This window comes from Heptranchias perlo, chromosome 30 (assembly GCF_035084215.1).
Source record: "Heptranchias perlo isolate sHepPer1 chromosome 30, sHepPer1.hap1, whole genome shotgun sequence".
Classification (NCBI taxonomy): Eukaryota; Metazoa; Chordata; class Chondrichthyes; order Hexanchiformes; family Hexanchidae; genus Heptranchias; species Heptranchias perlo.
Window position 1 is genome coordinate 5,316,353 of NC_090354.1, and position 6,000 is coordinate 5,322,352.

Sequence of the window (6,000 nt, forward strand, 5' to 3'; positions counted from 1 at the left end):
CATTATCCATTCCATTCCTCTCAGCACTTTAATGATCATGTCCCTTTTTGATCTTTTTTTTTTTGCAATGAAAAGTACTTCTGTCTCTCTTTGTAACTTAGAACACTAAATCCCTGATTCCCCCATGAACCCCCCTCGAACGCCTCAATTTCCTTATGGAAAACAGGATGTCCAAAACTTTACACAGTGCTGCAAACTGCCGCCTCATTAACAAGCCACAAAAGATTAGAATACAAGATCAAAACTGTAATTAAACCAGTGTCCCAGTTCCTGATCAGACTGTTAACAGGAGCTTCACTCCGATGGAAACTTTTACCCGCAATGCTCTCCTTTTCCATCTCGCTAGTGAACATCCCTCCATTGCGCACACACTCCATGTTTCCAGTTCCTATGACCTTACACTTACGAGAAAGGAGAATCCATTTTCTGTATTGGGTATAAGAGTAAAAGGGGAGTTGGGTAGAGGGAAGTCACACCACTTTTGCTGTAGAGCTAGATTACCCTTTAATTCAGCGCTACGTTTTTTTTTTGGAACAACTTTCCTCTCCGCTTCCCTTTGAATGTGATTTTGATTCTTCGAATCCCCCCGCGCCCACCCCTAAGTTGTAACCACTCACCTCTGCTCCATGTGCTCCAGCCAGGTAAGTGGGCGAGGGGGTCACACACTCCTTCGCAGCTTCCAATAGCAATGCTGCTCTGTGGGTCAGCAGGCAGAAGGCACGTTTCTACGGGGCAAGGCAGACAGTGACAGTTTGTGCCATGAGGTGGCTTGTGCCAGATGGCAGCTTGGCTGAGAGCTGCTGAATTAATACAAGGACATCACACCAGTGATGGTGCATTACTGGAGTCTTACCACAAGTGCGAAAGCCCTGTAATTAACGAGTGGAGGGGGAGGGGGAGATGGGGGGGGGGGGGTCTTTCACATGAGTGACCGAACTTTAGTAACACACCATTAATGGTGTAATGTTCTATTTATTCTATGGGTTATTTTTTCCAAAGTGTCCTGAGGCCCATTAACATTGAAAAATAACTGCGGTTATTTTATCACATTCCCAGAGTGTAGAATTATCACCAATTCCCATAGAATAAAGATTCTTCACACACAGGTCTACCCAGAGCAGGACTAAACCATTCAGATTTGACTTGTAGCTTTAAACAGTTGTCTCTCACTATAAGGAAAATCCTCTTAAGAAGAACAGAGATGCTAAATATTTAAACTTAACATTAGCATCCTTTTTTATTTGTCTAATTCTATGGCAGATACTTTCTTTCTTAATCAGTAAATCCTGACAGCATTTCTTAGTGAAAACTAGCTTGCAGGCATTACTTAGCCGACAGAATGAGGGAGCTGAATTAACTGACCCAGTTGAAATTACAGGGTCATTGAATCCACTGGGTTAAAGACTGATGTCAATTCAGTTCCGTCATATTGTCAGGAGACAGCAAGACCAGGAGCTAAACCCACCAAACAGTCCTCTACAATGAGAGCATGCAGCCTGTTTCTCTCCCTTGTTGGACCCCTCTCCCACAGGGACCCAAGCCAATCTTAAGTGAGTCATCAAGAGACACTGCACGAGCAGCCTGATTGTGCTAGAATTCCTCAATTTCACTACCCCTCCCAATTCTCGTACACATGCATCTGGTGCGTGCTCATCATCTCACCACACAGGGTGCTTCAGAGGCCAGCAGAATGGGAGCTTGGACCAGAATCATTCTGATCTATGCTGCTTCTGGTCCAACGTGCAGGGTAACTGTATTATCCAATTAACAACAAAACAAAAACAAAACAGAAAATGAGCCCCCTTGGTGGGGAAGTGCACTATCTGGAGAAGAAAAAACTAAAGAAAGAACTAAACACACAGACCAGGAGCATCTCAGCTTCAATCCTCAGCCTAGCTGATCCTTGATAAGTTGGCAATGGGAGTGCCCAAATGGGCATCAGCGTTTACGGGCTAAGAAAAGTGGGGTACGGGGGAGTGCTAAATCAGCCAAGGTTCCAGCTCCCAAGGGCTTTTCATTGACCCTCGCTGGGACTGGCATTGAGTGAAGACAGGATCTGACTCAACTTCATGACTAAAGAGCCTGCCTACACTCACTGTCTAGATTCACGCATGACAAATGGCCATTTGGGTGAAATACGGACAATGCCCATGGGACTATGGGCCAGCAGGAGAGGAGAAAGTTGGAGAGACAAAAAAAAATTGGAGGGGGAGGAGGAGTGGACTGGGGAAAAGGCTCCTTTGTGATAATTCCAACATCTTATTTGAAATTATATCACACAATATTGTTCTACAATGCAATTAAAATTTAGGCAAATGCATTAGAGGAATTTTTCGCACTCAAAATCAACTGGAATATGAAACATGAAGCAACCTGATAAAACGCAGCCAAATCCTAACTGCTCAAAAACTTGGCTTTTGTTCAAAAATTGTGGCCTCACCATTGGGATGAGAATGAGGAGAGAGTGAAGTGGGGATGAAACAAAAGCATCAAATATTTATAGATTCACTTCAAGGCCAATGTCACTTTCCAAACCATTAATTTATGACACCTTGAGTAGGGAAGACCAACAATGTGCCAAAACAGATGGCAAGATTCAGTTGCATCATTCTGTACATATGTGGGTAGGATGTAGCCAGCAATGAAAGGTTCGGTTAAAGACCCTGGATCACTTACAATCAATGAAGCTACGGGTCAGATATGTATCTCACTACTGGCCGTGACAGGTTCCATTTATAATTGAATTATACCATTGGATTGAAACACTGAGATGGAATTGGCTGAGGTGCCATTGCATGCAAGAAAATTTGTTCTCATTATTATTAACTAATTGAGGTCAGCAAGTGATATTTGAGCTAATAGCTGTTGACGTCACTCAAAACAGAATGCATTGGGAGTAAGGGCCAGACGTGTCACAAAATAGATAAACACGCTTCCCATCTCTTGAATAAATGCGAGGAAATATTGGCTGTGTTTTCGAGTTATAAATCTTATAGGCTGCAATAGAAGGGAGTTCGCACAGGGAGAAACAGACAGATGTATTCACGATTGGTTTCAGGTATACTGCCCGGAGACTGAAAGACAAAAGATGCAATGTTGTGTTTCCTGGCTCACTTCTGATTTTTGCAAGCCCCAAAGAGTTCTTGTCTAGAATTATGGGGAGTAAATTTAACCTCAGCAGGGGTGGGGGGGGTGGGGGGGTAGTTAAACAGGCCGCCCGTTACACAGCCCGCTCGATTTTCCTTGGAATGTCGTATGGGGGCGGCTGATTCACTTCCGCCTGTTTCATGCTCCCGAACTTGAATTTTACCCCCGTGAAGTCTAATGGACGGATGGCCAAATGGGGCAGTGAAAATGGTCTTGACTTTATAAACAATTGGAACTCTTTTGGGGCGTGGGGGGAAACAGGCTGGTTCTGGAAGGATATTCTGCACCTAGATAGCATAGGATCTGAGAGACTAGTTATGAATATAGATGAAGTAACCAAGACTTGTTTAAATTAGACAAGGGATGGAGAAGGTATGGGACTTTATCTCTACAAAAAGAGAGCTTGGGGCATGGCTAAGTGGTGGAGGTGGTGGAGGGAGCATAAAACAGAATGGCAAGAAATGTGAAGAAACTAAATATATTAGTTTATATAAATTAGCAACCTGTTTGGCCGCTACTGTTACCTTTGCGTAAAAATCATTAACTGCAGTAGTCCTGAATTTCAGTCCATACCTGTATTATCTCGGGTTGCCAACTCTCCAGGATTGGCCTGGAGGCTCCAGGAATTAATGATTAATCTCCAGGACACTGCTGCGAGCAATACCCAGGAGAAAAATCATAGGGGCGTTAAAAACAAATTGTATATTGTTTTCATTTTCTTTGAGCTTTTTGTTTATTAGTTGTAAAAATATTGGGGAAGGGAAAATTGGCTCTTTGACGGTGAGGAATCATCCAATCGAGTAACAGTGGGTCTGTCTACCTTACACTTGGTGTGGGAAGGCTGTGCTTCGCGACGATGGACGTGTTGGGCGACTAATGGCGGGAATGGAGTGGTTGGATGAAACCTCCAGGAATACATCCAACCAGAGTTGGCAACCCCAGTTTCATCCATTGTATAGATGTGGACTATGGTGGATTGCAGTGAGAAATAAATAGTTCAGAGGTCACAGAAGTGATTAGAAGAGTGTTCCCTCATGCCCAAAGGTTGAAAGCCAAAGGAACTAATTGAACAACTCTTCTCTGCTTCTCTCTTTGCGAAGCTGTGCAGCCATCGGTGTCATTACAGCCAAGACCAACTCCATCTTCACCTGATGCTGGAAGGTGATATTTCCAGTAGGAAATCAAGAAACCCTTGCTGAGTTTTGTCCTTTTGACCCGGGGATGCTGACGCCAGTTGTAGCATCTTCACCACAGTCCCTGCTGAGATCGGCTGCACAAACCTGGGAGCTTCCTGATCTGTACAGATCATTACCACACTGTACAGTATTCATGTGTTGGAGGAGCAGATAGTAGCACTGTAAAGGCTTTATAGGATCTAATTGAGGTGTTTAAGATGATGAAAGGGTTTGATATGGTAGGTAGAGAGAAACTATTTCCTCTGGTGGGAAAGTCCAGAACAAGGGGGCATAACCTTAAAATTAGAGCCAGGCCGTTCAGGGGTGATGTCAGGAAGCACTTCTTCACACAAAGGGGAGTGGAAATCTAGAACCCTCTCCCCCAAAAAACTGTTGAGGCTGGGGGTCAATTGAAAATTTCAAAACTGAGACTGATAGATTTTTGTTAGGCAAAGGTATTGAGGGTTATGGAACCAAGGCGGGTAAATGGAGTTAAGATACAGATCAGCCATGATCTAATTGATTGGTGGAATGGGCTGGTGGAGTTGAATGGCCTCCTTCTGTTCCTATGTTCCTACTGTTGGTTGGTGATAGTCCGGGTAGTGAGAAAACCTTTTCTCATACTCTGTGTAGCATTTCAGTCCAATGGTATCACAGAAATTATCTGGCTCACGCAGGCTTCTTTTCCATTATGGATTCTTCACAATTTCAATCCTTTTTTTTAAGCTTCAGCAGTTCAATCATGGATCAGGATGTTTTCGGACATTAACTCAGGTGTGGGAGAAGGAACAAAACAACATGTTTTACAAAAAAAGAGAGATAAAGAATGAAGTGTTGCAAAAATAAGGCAGGAAGCCAATTTATCATATATATTTCATTCAGAATCAGTGACGTCATCAACTGTGGGGGGGGAGGGATGGGAGGGAGTGCAGTAATTGCACCTTCCAAACCCAATGGGGTATAACACTGATTGATTGAGGGTAGTTTGCTTGACTAGCTTGTAATTAATAACTTCAATAATGTTTTGGGCAGAGGGGCCATATCTAAGTTACTGGTTTGTTGCTCCCCACTTTCACCTAGTCAATCCTTCCGTTGACCCACAATGTTGGATTTCTTTATCTTTCCTTATGGGGTAGGCCACTCACCATATTTGGCAATTTAGAAACAGTTAGGAAAATACATTTATTAATTTCGCAAACAGCTAAGAAATATAAACATCAGCAGGTTACAGCCTATGCAAGTACTAACTCTTCTAATTGTCCCAATTTCATCTAGAACAGAGCAAACAAGTTTATTAAATGACTTGTCACTTTCAATAATCTTTCATTTCAAAATAGCTGGCAGCCATTTAGTGTCCATACAACACAAACGTTGCTGGGGATGCTGAGTGCCCATTCTACCGCACGTTCCAATTTCCCCAGTGATTCCCGCAAGGCAAAGACACTCGTGAATAGAAAAGCACCAGCTCAAGAGAAAGCATATTGCTGTAAAATCTGGAGTGTAGGTCCCACTTTCCTGCGCTTCAAATTCTCCAAACATACACGAGTGACTTGTATACCAGTGTGACTTAGAGTCCAGATCTTACAGTAACTCGTACAGTGATGACTACAGCTCTGTCTGTTGTACTCGGAGCCTCAAAAAAGTATTGTCTTCGCACTGCCCGCTTTCCCTATTGAGG

At 43.3% G+C, this 6,000-nt stretch overlaps 1 protein-coding gene across 1 annotated transcript in view; it reads right to left on the reverse strand.

The window, feature by feature from the left end:
• srcin1a (SRC kinase signaling inhibitor 1a) overlaps window positions 1-687 on the reverse strand; it is a 338,217-nt gene extending 337,530 nt beyond the window's left edge. The window contains exon 1 of the mRNA XM_067968769.1: window positions 618-687. The gene's annotated coding sequence lies outside the window, so the exon portion shown is untranslated. The remainder of the gene's footprint in view (window positions 1-617) is intronic.
• Window positions 688-6,000: the final 5,313 nt, after the last annotated feature.